We start from the raw sequence: 15,354 nt of genomic DNA on the forward strand, positions 1-15,354 counted from the left end.
ATTTATAAAATATCTTCATGTAGAGCATATCTTTTTATTTTTTGTAATTTGGAGTGTTTGTTGCTTATGAAAAGTGTCAGACTGACATCCCTGGATACCAAAGTCCTCAATTTGTGCCTCAGATAAGCCTTGGGGAAGCACAGTCTTCTCAATGATCCTAGACAACATAGTTACAACTGAGCAGTTTAAGCAATAACTGCATGGCTCAGGGCCTGGCCTCTTTGCTGAATCTGTCAGCCAATGCACCAATTAACTCAACTACAATTTTTATGATGTGTACCAATTTCACTGAAAAGTGAATACGTGGCTGTAGGTTTTACAGTTGCCTCAAGAAACAAAGAGCCTAAACTAATTGCAAAAGCTGTCACCACTGTCATTGAGCCACTGACTTGAAAAGTTTACTGAGCAATCTTTTTTAGTTTCCTTTGTACCTAAAGTCATGATTTTACCTAAAGTAGACTATTTGCCTTGGAGCCAAACATAAAACAAGGAGAAATTCATTAAATAATGATACAAATGCAGACCTTAAGTGTTTTACTTAGATGCTCATAAATTCTATTGTAGCTATTGAACAATCTCATTCTTCTCAGTTATAATGCTTGATAAATTTATTGCTAAAACTCTTTCTTAAGCAACATTGAGCCTTCATAAAAATGTTATTTCCAAAATGTATACACGCATTTTGTGTAAGATCTGTTTTTGTGACTTGCTAATGATTCCTGAAAAGACTGAATGCGTGGGTGTCTGCCCTCTTTTGGTTATGAAAATCAGACAGTCTGGTGGATCTGTGAAACTAATATAAAACTGAGAAACCTCTAAGAAAACAGAAGAGTTAGTCTGAGGTGAATGTTGGGGTAGAAAAGAAGAGGGTCGGTAGATGGTTCTGAGTAGAGGAGTCTGGTTCCTGGTGCAGAGCTGAAGCTGGGAGAAAACCTGCATGTTCTTTTCTCACCTCCACACAGCCCTGGGTGTGCCACTGTCCACCACATGGCTACTGGAGTCAGAAGAGCAACAGTCAGCTCACGTCTGGCTGGGATCAAAGACCAAGCTGTCTAGAATGAGAACTGACAAAATATACCTAGAAAGACGAAACAACACTTTTCCTACCCCACTCCCTCACAGGCTGGGCTAGAATTAGAGACTTCTGGAAAAGAACAACACCCAAGCATGAAGCCTGGAGAATGTTTTAAAGGGCAAGGTCACCTGCAAGGTCATGTTCAATAGGTGGTAGAGGTCTCTTTGCCCTGAAGCATATTCTCCAAACTCTTCCCTTGAACGCCAGGAACAGAAGCTAAACCCAGACTTTAGCCTCTCTCTCCTCCACAGCTACCTAAGATAGCTGAAATGGAGCTCATGGCCAGGAATAACAAGAAATTCAATGAACAGAAATGCATATAAAACTACAAACTGAATAGTTTATACCACATGAAACAGAATTAGTGTAAATGAGACACAAAAAATATAATAAATAGGTCTAAAATATCCTAAAAGCATTAAAGGCAAAGAATGGGAACAATAAGCAGAAACAGATAGCGACATCTGTGGAATAGATGATATTTGAATTTTAAAAATTAGTAGCTTGGAAAAAGAGCAGAATATATATAGCAGAAAATCATCTTAAGAAACTCCTCAAAAGAAAATAAAATGGATAAAAGTAACTGGCAATGCAAAAGAAAAATTAAGACATGGGGAACTTAGTAGTAGGTTTATCAGTACCTTTATACCTGAAGTTCCAGACACAAAAAAGTAGAGAGGAGGGAAAAAAGCATTGAAAAAATAATGACCAAGAAAATGGCCCAACTACAACATAATCTCAAAACCACTTTAACATTTTAAAAAATTAAATAATTATATATAAAAAAGCTTCCTAAAAAGACTATGCATTCTATAAACAAAAAACAAACCAAAAAACCCACTAGAATTAAATTGACACTGAACATTCTAATACTGGATGAAAGAAGAATCTTTTTAAAGTGTTAATAGCGAAGTTCAAACTTGGTACAATTTTATACTCAGCCCAAATTGTCATTTACATGGAAGAGCGAAACGGCATGTTCTCCAGGGATGCACTGTCTGTAGAACTTTTTGCTTAATAATCATACGTGGATACTGACGACCACCTTGGAATGTGCAATCCCATAACTTCCATTCCACAGAAAGACCATCTTCAAATTTATTCTCAGAAGAACAACTCAAGCAAGAAAATAAATCAAGGGGGATTCTATGAGATATATTACAATATTAAATATTAAAGTAATACTTATTAATTTTTAAAGTAAAGTAATATTTATCAACTGTTAAAGTAAATTTAATATTTACTTTAATACTTTAATATTTAGTTTAATGAGGTTTACTGTCATATAGAAAAATAAAACAAAGCCCAACAAACAAAATAAACATCTATTACAATCAGAACTAAACTGCAAATAATATCAACACAACTGGGTGAAAAAAGAAGAGAATGATGTATAAAGAGAAAAGAGCATTATATTCAGGGAAAAGATACGGGTATTTATGAGCTTATCAAATTGAAAAAGAAAAAGACAAAGTATGTCTGCATATAAGTGTAAAATGTGTAACTTTTAAAAAAGCATAAAATGTTAATACAGCTACTGGAAGCCAAGAGAAAAGAAAAAATGTGATAAATAGAAAATGTAATTTGCAAAAATAAGTCCTAATATAATAATAGTTTCAATATAGTTGAGTTAAACTCATGAATCAAAAAGACAGACGCTCACATTATAAAAAGCCATCCAGCAATGCTTTATCTTGGAAGAGATAAATTAAGAGAACATATGAGCATTAAAAATAAGAAATAAAGGGCTTCCCTGGTGGCACAGTGGTTGAGAGTCCGCCTGCCGATGCAGGGGACACGGGTTCGTGCCCCGGTCCGGGAAGATCCCACATGCCATGGAGCAGCTAGGCCCGTGAGCCATGGCCGCTGAGCCTGAGTGTCTGGAGCCTGTGCTCCGCAATGGGAGAGGCCACAACAGTGAGAGGCGCGAGTACCGCAAAAAAAACAAAAAGAAAAAAAAAGAAATACAAAAAATGAAAGCTTCAGAGAGAAGGGAATTAAACAGTATGTGTAAAACAAAGAAAAAGAGAGATGGGGACTTCCCTGGTAGTACAGCAGTTAAGACTCTGAGCTTCCACTGCAGGTGGCGTGGGTTCTACCCCTGGTCCAGGAACTAATATCCCACATGCCGTGCAGTGCGGCCAAAAAGTAAGGAAAAAAAAAAGAGAGATTGCATCAAATAGGTAAAAGAAACAATAAATAAACAGATATAATAAACATATTAAAGAAATATAAAACAGTGGAACTATAAGAAAAATCAATGTCAGTAAATCGTACTCTAACATACTCATATTCATTTGAGAAACGTATCAAACTGGCAGAAAAAAATAACTGCGAGTAGAGAAAATTTGAAGAGCACCACCAATTACCTTGAAATATATGTGTGTGTGCAAAATTGTGCATGTAATATCCAAAATGAAATTGCAACAAATTAGACAAAATCAACAACTTAGAAATTTTGTTTGCTGATGATGAGATAACAATTGAAATCATTAAATATGAGTGTATATTTAAATTATATATAAATTATGTAAAGGTAAAATAGAAATATATACTTATATGTTTATGTATATCCTGCTATTAAACATATTATTTGTCTTATGAATAAAATTATAAAATTAGTCAAAAACACTTAGGACCAAATGAAAATGAAAACACTACATTTCAAAAGTACAGGGTATGGACAATAAAGTAGGACTAAAAAGGAAATAAGTTTACATAAATTTAGGCAAAAACAAGACAAATTATAAAAATTATCAAAATATTTGATTTTAAAAGTTGATGAAAGATCAAGAGAGCAAACCCAAGGGAGACAGAGGGAAGAAAATAATAACTATAAGAGTAGAGGTCAGTAATATAAACAATAATAACCAGAAGAAAAGTCAATAGAAAAGACTAACAAAAATTATAACAAAAACAATAGTGTTTTAGGAAAAAAAAGTAATTCAGCCAAATCTCTGCAGAGTGATAAAATAAATGAAAGCATGCAAATAAATTTTTGAATATAAAAGAGAAATAACTGCAAACTCAACAAAAGATTAATAGCTTAATAAAAGAACACAGTGAACAAATACACACTAATAAATCTGGAAACTTATGGAACTTAAGAGAAAACAAATAGCCTTTTATAGTCTTATATTTTCTATCTTTTCATTTACTTCAGTTGACTTCATTTACCTCATGGTGCATAATTTTAAGATCTGCTTTAAAATCTTTATCTGATAATTTCAACATCTGGGATATCTTGCAGCTGACATCTTTATTATTGTCTTTCTTTTGGAAAATAAATTACATTTCCCTGGTTCTTTCAAAGTTGAGTAATTCTGATTTGACCTTGTACAAACATAATATTATATATACTCTGGGTTCAGCTGTAAACTTCTGCAAAATACCGCGGTTTTTGTTTCAGAAGGCAATCAACCCTGTTAGTCTTACACTGGAAGTTCTATGTTGCCTTTTATGTGGGTTGGAAGCAATCTCAGGTCAGTTCTCCAAGCCTTTGCTACACTGGTTTGATCTGACCCATGCACGTGTAGATCAGAGGTTAGTCCGGAATTTGTGAGGGTGTTTCATACACAGAATTAGGGATTCTCCTTATCTGCTTCTCTCCTTCTACCATCATTTTTCAGCCTATAGGGGTTCTCTTTCCTGGTTCCTCTGGCCCAAGGGATGGCATGATTTTTGTCAGCATTTTACCTCTGGCAGGGCGTGGCTTCCTGACGGGGACCTATTTCTGAAACGTGACCTTGAGAAAAACTAAAAAAACACTTTTTTAACTTTCCTCCACAATGCACCTGCTTTTGTTCTTGTTCTCAAGCCCTCAAGTAACTGTTTTTGTGTTTTGCAGAGTTGATCATAGTAATCAGTGAGCGGAAGGGCTGAAGCCCATCAGTGTGGTAGAGTGGGTCAGGTTTTGTATTCAGCTTTCTGGATGCTAAATAACTCAATAGTATGCTGTTCTCATTTCCACCTCCTTTAAGATCTTGAGCATATCCACTGAGTTGTCATTTTAAAACAGTGTATTTTTATTGAGAAATTACCATGTGCTAATAAGCACTGGGATGACAGGGATGAAGATGCAATCCCTGATCTCAAGAACTCTGAAAATCAAGAATGAAGACAGTTTAGTAAATAAACAAATGCAGTGTGACAAGGACAACAGTGGAGACACGCATAGGATTCTATGAGAATTCAGAAGAACGTTTAATATAGCCTAACTCTCCCCAGAGAGGCTATTTCTATGCTGTGTCTTGAAGGCTGTGTAGGAATCACACAGGTGAAGAAGTGAGGGGTGGGGAGGAACTCCTAGGCATAGAACGAACAAACAAAAGCAAAGAATACGTTAACTAGTGTAGGGAGGTTGCTGAAAAATGTATGAAATCACAGGAATCAATATTATGTACCACAGAAAAATTGCAGGCTCTTTATGGAGAGATTGATAAAGACTGTATAAATGCTAGAGGAGAGACTTGCTCTTAGTGACACTATGGAAATGGGCAGGAAGACATGGCATAGGGAAAACTAGATGGACTAGGAAACTCTAGTGGTGAACTTGGTGGGGAAATACTCCCTGAATTGAGGCATAGAAAATGAGAATGGAAAGAAGTGAATGGAGTAGATTTGAGGGAGAGTTTGGAACTGATTAGAGAGGGTTTGGTAATGGACTTGATGCTCCAAGTATGGGAGAAGTCTCAGGATATTTCCAATTCTTGCTTGTTTTATAAGGCAAGTGGTTCTATCAAAGATCAATTTCAAAATCGTAGGTTGGATCTTGAAAGAAAGAAGCTCTATTTGGTTTAGATCTTGTTGCAACTTGAAGTGCTTATGAGTTTCTCAAGTGAAGACACCAAATGGGCACTTGGATAAATGCAACTGGAATATGGAAGATGGGTTGGGGCTGGATGTACATCTTTGGGGGTCGTGGCATTATGGATGTTAGTGGCAGAAAGGACATTGGAAATCATTTATTCGAATCATATTATTTTTCAAGGAAACCTCTTCAAATTGAGAGTTAAGTGACTTCTTCAGTTGAGAATCTCAAGCAAACTGGGACTGAAAGGTAGATATAATGTATTTATATCCAGAGATGTTAATACTGTGCTGCCCTGTACTCTATCTATGTGGAGTAATACTGTTCTAGAAACTAAAAAGCACACATTCAGATGCCAGACATGTGAGTGACAAGGTTGATTTTATTTTGTGACATTTCAAAAGAGTAGCTTCCATTCTTGCTCACGATTTATGTTTAAATTTCCAATGATAAAGGTAATGGACAGAACAGAAAACGGGAAAACTAGCAGAAATGATGAAGGGATAGAATTTGAGTTTGACTAAACCTAATTTGAAAAATAAGTACCTGAACTAGCTAACAATCTTTAAAGGAAGTAATATGTATAAAAAGTGCCTACCAGAGAAACTCGCACAGTAATAAGCTCCCACTCAAGCAATTGTAGCTTTATTAGTTTAAAAAGATAGCCACTGAGGTTATTCCTACAGTGTCCATTAGAATGTGAAAGACTGTTCTGAAACTAATGGCCTAGAAATGCTAAAGCACTGAGCATTCCAAGGGAGACAAGAGTTACCCAGGTGTGCAGTTATCACCTGAGGATAACTTTCTTGTTCAAAAAGTTTCTTCTTGCAAATGAAACAAAATAATATTACCATTGATGAATTCACTATTTCCTCCAAAAGCATGTACATATGTTATTAAACTTTTCTTTGACTTTCTCCTGTTAATCTGCCTCATGTCAATTTAATTTTTAGACCAACCAGAAGAACTTAGAAAGGCAGAGGAAAATTTCTTCTTCCCTGACATCCGCAACTGCTAGAAAACCAGTTCACGGATCAAAACCAGACATATTTTCGCTATAACAGCCCAAAGGTAATGTAGAAATTTTGAAGATTAAGAGAAAAGATACATCCTCACTTGCTGATACAACTAAATCTGTCTTCATCTCTAACCTTTAACTAATATGAATGCTGTGACTATTCAAGAAAATCTTGCTTCAGTTTATTATGTCAACTGTGAGATGAAGAGGAGTGGTTAGTTGAACTTCCTTTTATCGTGATTTCAATAAATATACATTACACTTACAGTGATCAAAATCACAGATATGTGAAAACAACAATGAAGCATGAAAGTGCAGTTAAGCTACTGAAGTCGCTCTGTTACACACTCAGATGTCTGTCCAGTGAAGCACTGCCCTGCTGCCAGCTGGGCTAGCCTGGAATATTTCTATAATTGTGATATATGGATGCAAGTCTGTGCTGATAAAAAAAACAAAGAGTAATAGGCCTTAACCCTGGTAATTACAAGCCTGCAACAATTTGAGCATGAAAATATTTTCTTAAGTTCCACGAATCAGGAAGAAATTTGGATTAGATGGCCTCTTAGGGATCACTTCTACTCTAAGAATCCATCACTGAAATTTTTTCAGTGATGTGTAGAAACTCCTCTCTGGCCCTTCAGAAAATCCTCATCTGCAAAATCCTGTTAAAATCTCTTGATCTAGTTAAGCAGACATATATTTTCTCTCCAAACCTTATAAATGTGTACTCAACAAATTACAGATTTTCTTTATATTGACTAAGAATAAGGGAACTCTAACAAACTCTCCTTGAGGGAAGTCTTTGGATATTAACTCGCTATGATCATGACTCTTTGATTTCTTCAGCAGCTAACACATTTCACACATATCATCAGTAGTATCACATATTAATCATAGTGCTAAATTACAAACAACAAAGACAAGCCCTGCCTAATTTAAGCCAGAATGAAAAATACTGATTGAATTTTAAGTTGTTTATAGAATTTCTGGGAGAGTTGGGAGGTTAGGGCACAAGAAAGGGAAGCTGTGCAGCCAGAACAGAGCCAAAATCATGCCCCAAAAAATCAGTCCTGGGTTGGCATGGCTGCCTGCTGCCATCACCGTGCACAACTGGCACCTGAACTTGGTGTCACTGACACTGTTGGCACCAACCTCAGGATGCTTCTTCCCCTGTTACTGCTGGCCCTGCCACCCATGGAGATGGACATCGCTGCCTCTCCAGTCATTTCTGGAAGCAACTCTTCACTCTGTTCATTTGAATCCATTTCTTCAGATTCAAAGTCCCAGGAGATACAACTAATCAGCCACCCTTAGATTATGCACATGTGCCTCAGGTTCCAAGGTACAGAAAGGCAAATAGGTGGCTTTCCTCCTAGACACAGAAGTTAGAGACTTTCTCAGGAGTACACAGCCAAGAGAACTACAAATAATAAAAGGGCCCAATGAATAGCTTCAGAAATGAATAGAGGAATGAATAAATGAATGAAATGGTCAACTTGCACCAAAAAAATGCACTTCAAATAGACAAAGATTTATACTATAATGCAGAGATGTGAAAAGTCTATCATGAATAGTAAACTTTTTTTTTTTTTAGTAAGAAGATATCCACAATGAGCACCTTACTATACAATTTAAATAAACCAAGAGCAGCAAGTAGCATGCTGAAGAGAAGGAAAGAGAAGAGAGACAAGGGTTGGAGCATTAAGAAAACTCCACTGGATCCACACCTTGCTCTATTCCATATGCTTTAGAAATTTAGATCAAGTTGAGACATAAAACTGCAATCAACAGCTAGTTTACTGACAGAGCTAGGTTAGGTGAGGCCACTTAGAGCAGGAGTCAAATGGATCTAATGACACCCTACAGTCTCTATGTCCAGACAGAAGAGAAAGAAGAAAGAAAAGCAAATGCCCAAAGTCAAGAACACTCACCTGATTAAAACACAACTCACTTTACTTCTATAGAAAGGAGTAGGGCAAGAAGTTAAGATTACTTAAGGAAATACAGGATCAAGATAAATTCACAAATAGGATCAATATTAATCTTAAACTTTCACTATCAATCCTAAGGATTAACCATGGTGTAACCATTCCACATATGGGTTGAACTGTGTCCCCCCCAAAATTTAAAGTCCTAATCCTCCAATACCTCAGAATGTCGCTAATATTTGAAAACAGGGTCACTGCAGATGTAAACAGGTAAGATGAGGTCATACTGAAATAGGTTAGATCCCTACTTTAATATGACAAGTGTCCTTATAAAAAGGGTAAACTGGGACACAGAAGCACACAGAGACAGAATGCCATATGGAGAAGAAGGCAGAAATCTAGGTGATTCTTCTATACACCAAGGAAAGCAAAGATTGCCAGCAAACCACCAGAAGCTAGATTCTTTCTCACAGCCCTCAAAAGGAACCGACTCTGCCAACACCTTGATCTCAGGCTTGTAGCTTCCAGAACCGTGAGATAAATTTCTCCTTTTTAAGCCACTTAGTTTGTGGTACTCTTGTTATGGCAGACCTAGCAAATTCATACAGAGCTCTAGGGAGATCAGCAAAAGTCAGGAGAGTCTGTTTCCTATTCACCAAACACACTGCCAATTATAACCACTGCTGCCTTGAAGCTTCTCTTTAGTCTAAGATGTCCTTCTTTCTACTGTTCTATTTCTCCCACTTTTCAGGATGAACCTACTTCAACGAAGTATGTATTGTACTTATTGTCTCTACTCGTTTCATGACAACCTCAAAATAGAGCAATCTAACTTGTCACTCACCACTTCACTAATATTGCCTCCTTGAAGCTCATGAGTGACTCCCACTTTTAAATTCATTACATGATGTTCAGAACTCTTTTTGATTGTTTCCTCTTCCAGGTTTATTGATTTTTAAAAATGACTGGCTATTATATTTTATCATAATCAATTTTTTACATTGTTAGCTACTATGATATATTCTCCAGCAATTTCATTTAGCTTTTATGGATTTGAAGACCCACAGTTATTCTTTTCTTCTCCTTCTGGGAACCTATGTGGAAATGATCTTACAGATACTACCTCTATATTGACTACATCAGAATCTACATCTTCAACTTCAACATCTCTCATGAGTTGCAGATACGTATTTCCAAAGTTTTGGTGAACACCTCCACCTGACTGTTCATACGCATCTCATTTAAGACTAAACTGATCATCTTTACTGCTGTTGATACCTGTTCCTCACAGACTTCTCCACAGATAATTTTACCAAAATCCACCCTCAAGCCTAGGAGTCTTCCTTCTCATTCCACATCCAGCAAGCCATCAGGACTGATAGACAACTTTTCTTTACAAATAAAATTTCAAATATAACACACTTAAAACTCTTTCATTATCAAACACACAATACTCTTCAGCATATACAGCAATATTTGACACTTTCCTAAATACTCCAAGCTATAGCAAACATATTTTTCAATAGGCTGACTTTGAGCAAGCTTTCTTTGTCTACCTCAAGATCAAGTGTGTGTACTTCCTGTATGTTCTCTTAATATGTATACCACTACTGACAGTACCGGAATTTTAAACTCTCTGTTCGGCTTTCTATATATATCCTCAGTTGTGAGCTCCTCCACAGTAAAAAGTCTTAATTCCATGGCTCAACAACCAGGACAGTGATTGTAAGGATGATTGACTACATTTGTTGAATAACTGGAGGCCACTAGAGTGTTTGGAAGCACTTGTTACTTCCAATGATATCAGATCTCTAAAGATGGGGGGGGGGGGGAGAGAGAGAGAGAGAGAGAGAGAGAGAGAGAATTTTTACACCAAATGACTGAACTTGAATTACTTCCTCAAAATGTCAGAATTCCCCAAAGAGTAAAATATCACTGACACAGGTAAAAAGTGTACTGCTTTATCCTTGGGGTTTCTTTTAATATATGAAGCAGCAATAATCTGAACTGCAGCATACCTCCTTTTTAGAAGGAAGCATATTCTAGGTTTCTCTTTCTCTATCTGTGTACGTTACTGGAAACAAGGCAAGTTAAGTCCCCAAAAGGAAATCTAGGTGTTGCTTATGGTAGAGATATTATGTTGGAAAAAAAAGACAAATGGAAATTCACAACATTCCTTTCCCACCACATTCATTTAACAAATTTGGCTTTTACAAATGATTCTCTTTCAACAAAGGTTTCTACAGCTTAAAAAAAAAAAAATTACCAGTACAGACAAATGTACCTTGTTGTCGAAACCAAGTCCCTGGTCAGATGCACAGTGAGTCCAAACAAACCAAAATGCCAGCGTTTGGAGCAGAGAAAGATTTATTGCAAGGGCCAAGCAAGGAGAATGGGTGGCTCATGCTCAAAAGACCTGAACTACCTGATGGTTTTCAGGGGAGAGTTTTCATGAGCAAAATTTGGAGTGAAGGCAGTAGGGTGTGTGATTTTCTTCTGATTGGTTGGTGGTGAGGTAACAGGGTGGTGTTCCAGGAATCTTGGGTTCAGCCTGAAGTTACCATCCTCCACCAGGGTGGGGGCCTTAGTTCTTGTAGAACTCAAAAATATTTTGTTATGTGTATCCCTTGAGAGAGAACCAGGACCCTGTCCCATTGCTACACTACTGTTTCTTGACTGCCTTTCCTTTGTTTCTGCATTCCCTCACTCCTCTAACTAGTAACTGTTTGAATCTACCCTTTGGAACTCAAGGAAGGTCTAGCAGGTTGAAACCTTTTTCCTACAAACAAGAAATTGGGGACACAGAAGGGCTTTTGTACCCAGGAGGGTCCCATAGGGTCCTGCTCGATTTCAAAATGATGAATGCAATAAATAGATGATGAAATCCAGAATGCTGGTGAGGTGTGTATGACTTTGGAGAGGAAGCTGATACAGCCAGTGTAAAAAATTTAATTCCTCAAAATCCAATATAAAGAAATGTTATCTTTTCCTATGAAATGATAAACTGTTATATGAAGTACCAACAAAAGTCACAAAGGGCAAAACATTAGATTATTGATGGTTCTAGTTCTGATTCTGGTTCCTTCTTGAACATATTTAGAAAACACAGCTGTACAAGTGAAATCGAGCAGGACCCTGTGGGTCCCTCCTGGGTACAAATCCTTTCCTGTTCCATTTCTTGCTTGTAGGACAAAAGTTTCAGCCTCCTAGACCTTCCTGAATACCTTAGGGCAGATTCAAACAATTGCTAATCAGGGAAGTGAATAAATGCAGAAACAAAGGAGGAGCAATCAAGAAACAATAGCACATCTATGGGTCAGGAATCTGGTTCCTCCTCAAAGGATATACATAACAATATTTTTGAGTTCTTCTGTAGGAACTAAGGCCCCCACCCAGGTGAAGGATGGTAACTTCAGGCTGAGCACAAGATTCCTGGAACACCACCCTGTTACCTCACCAACCAATCAGAAGAAAGTCATACACCCTGCAGCCTTCACCCCAAATTTTGCCCATAAAAACTTGTCCCTGAAAAGCATCAGGAAGTTTGGGTCTTTTGAGCACGAGCCACCTGTTCTCCTTGCTTGGCCCTGCAATAAACCATTCTCTGCTGCAAACTCTGATGTTTTGGTTTGTTTGTCCTCACTGTGTGTTAGCACTCGAACTTGCATTCAGTGACATAATGCCCACTCTACTTTTAAAAACCCACCTTCCTAAAAACCTCATTGCTCTAGCTGTTCTAAAATATTAGACCCTTAGACATCCCTGTCTTTTGTATCAAAAATATCAAATGAAATATTAGAGTCTGGAGACTTATTTTGTATGTACGCACTGCTGTAGAGGAAAGAATTTTCCTCTGCCCTTGTAAGTTCTTCTGGCTGGTCTAAGAAGTAAACTGATGAGACAGATTAACATGAGAAAATCACACTAAAGTTTAATAACATGTATACATGGGAGAGAGCCAGCAAAACTGAGTAACTTACCAAAATGGCCTAAACCCTCACTTTCAAAACCATCTTCAGCTAAAGACAAAAGTGGATGTCAGGGCTAGTGGTTTGGGACTTCAAAGGAGAGAAAGGCAATTCATATGGAGCAAATGTTTGGTAAACAAATATTTGCTGGGCCTTGTAGAGAGAGACAACCGGTCAAAGTGGACTCTGATCTCTAGGACCTGCTGAGTTTCCCCCATCATTCTTAGCCCATATTCCTTGCAGATATCTCTGGTGTTAGCTCTATTCCAGGAACAGACCCTTTATCTAGATTCTGTTAGGCAGCTAAGGGGGAGGTTAAAAAAAAGACTTACTAAGTCTTCTGTTTCATAAAAAATAATCAGCCTAAAATAAATCTCAAACTGAAGAGACATATTTTGAGGTGGCAAATTTTGCTCCCCTACAGCACCAGGGCAGTAAAATCAGATGCTGTCAAGGAAAGTTAACAAAAATTAATAAAAATATGAAAGCATCAGTACCTCTAAAAGTGACAGCCACTGGTCATTTCTAAAAAAAAAATAAAAATAAAAGCCGATCCAAAGATGCCAGATTTTATGAAATTATTTTCCAAGAGAAGCAATAAAAACATTTTTAGTCAAAAATCTTCAATATCTAAATACCGATCCATTCTTTTATAACACAGTGCAGGCAAAAACAAAACAAGTCTGCAGCTCTACCTGCAAGCAGCCAGTTTGCCACCTCTGGTTTACAAAAGTCCTTGCTACTCTCCTTGATAACAAGAGAAACAATTTGTGTTGGGTTTTTTTACACAGGGATTTTAATTCATTAAATGGCTTAGTTTTTCATACTATACTATTTTGTAATGCTTTGTGGTCCCTCATGCATGGGTCACTTCTCTCCAACTGCTGCTTCCTTGAAGGTAGAGGTAAGGTTATATTTTTTTGTTTGCTTTCTCAGAAATAAATGCACAGTGGGTATTCAGTACCTCCTTGTTGGTGGGATAATATAATAAGTGTCCTGAGAAGCCCAGTTCAGCTTGGCTCTTCTAAGCCCTTTGAACACATAACACAACTAGCAAAGATATTTCAGAAAATATCCTTCTGGATACATGACTTAGCCTATTATTTGGCTCTTAAATCAAAAACAAAAATGGTAAACAAATACTTCTGTAGCTCTACTTCTGTGTTTCATATTAAAAAGTCTGAATTGTGTTAAATGCAGGCTTAATTCAATTTCGTTGATTTACTGAATTCCTACTAAGTGTCACAGTCTTCTAGGTGCTGCAGATGAAGCAGTTAACAAAGCAAAGTTCCTGTCTTTACGTCCAGTACATTTTTACAAGGGGTTTTGCAAATAATATGCTTACCACAAAATCTGTTTTTACTGGTCTTTATTCTAACCTTGGAAAATATTCAATGTTAAAGATAAAATTTTTTGATTTATGGTCTCTTCTTAGGTGAATACAAGAAGTCCTCTTACAAACTTTTAAGTAATTATACTCAATAATTAAACGATCAAGAAAGATCCATTCTATTTTGTTTAAATGATTCAAAGGGAATTGAAAGTAATGGTCTATCTGGCAGAGTTGTGTGTAATTATTTTCCATTAATATTTGCAATAGACCAGAACTTAAGCTTGGAAATATACAGTGCTATGGGGGATATTACAGAAGAGTCTAGAAACTAAGTAGGCTTGTATAGTGTCGTACTAAGTAGCATTATACTGCTGTTGTATAAAATAACATATTGCTATTGCCATTAGTGCAGCTAGCCTGCAGATTCAGACCTCGAGGAATAAACCCTGATGGGGTGATCACTGACTGATGTTAACATTTTGCTCTCAGCAACACATACTTGCAAACAAAACAGCATATATTTGCTGTGACCTTGGGGAAACATCAGTTTCCTAAAGATAAACTGACCAACAAATATAAAAGGCACGTAATCCCAAACTAATCAAACATAAAACAACTTAAATAACTGGCATTCAGGAAATGAGCGTAATAAAAAGGAGTGCAGAATCATGTCCTTATCTTGAATTCCTTTTACAAAAGTTGCAAAAGTTAGAAGGATGGCCATTGCTTACATAAGTACTTCAGTATTTTATTCTTTTTTTTTTTTTTTTTTTTTTTCCCTCAAGCTGTTCCAAGGCTCCAGGCCTCCCAGGAAGCAGAAAGTTCTACTGCCATTCCTTCTGATGCTGCCCTTCCATGTTTATCTCTGGGTGAATGTGGGAGAGAAGGCCTATGCTAGAGCCAGGGCTTCTTGGCAAGCTTGATAAATGAACAGCAATTAGTAGCGTTTCCTGCAAGGCAAGACTCAAGCAGCAGTGGGTGACTTTTTGATCTCTGGTTCAGTGCCTGCTTCTTCCCCCTGCAGCTCATCCACTGGCACAATCCTCTTGCCCCTTAAAGTGCCTTCCTGCTTTCCAGATCACCAGACAACACCTTTGCAAACATGGCAGCAATGAGTCAAACTTAATGAAACAACTTATTTTTTCTTAATATTGATAAATTACATAATGAAGTAGATGTTCTTTAGTTCATACACAGCAAGACAGTTCTTGAAAAAGAAAGT

At 37.1% G+C, this 15,354-nt stretch overlaps 1 long non-coding RNA gene across 1 annotated transcript in view; it reads right to left on the bottom strand.

Annotated features, from left to right (window-relative positions):
* The window catches only part of LOC137212238 (uncharacterized), a 541,428-nt gene that overhangs the window by 256,271 nt on the left and 269,803 nt on the right, over positions 1 to 15,354 (bottom strand). The gene's annotated exons all lie outside the window — the stretch shown is intronic.

This window comes from Pseudorca crassidens, chromosome 2 (assembly GCF_039906515.1).
Source record: "Pseudorca crassidens isolate mPseCra1 chromosome 2, mPseCra1.hap1, whole genome shotgun sequence".
In the NCBI taxonomy this organism is placed as follows: domain Eukaryota; kingdom Metazoa; phylum Chordata; class Mammalia; order Artiodactyla; family Delphinidae; genus Pseudorca; species Pseudorca crassidens.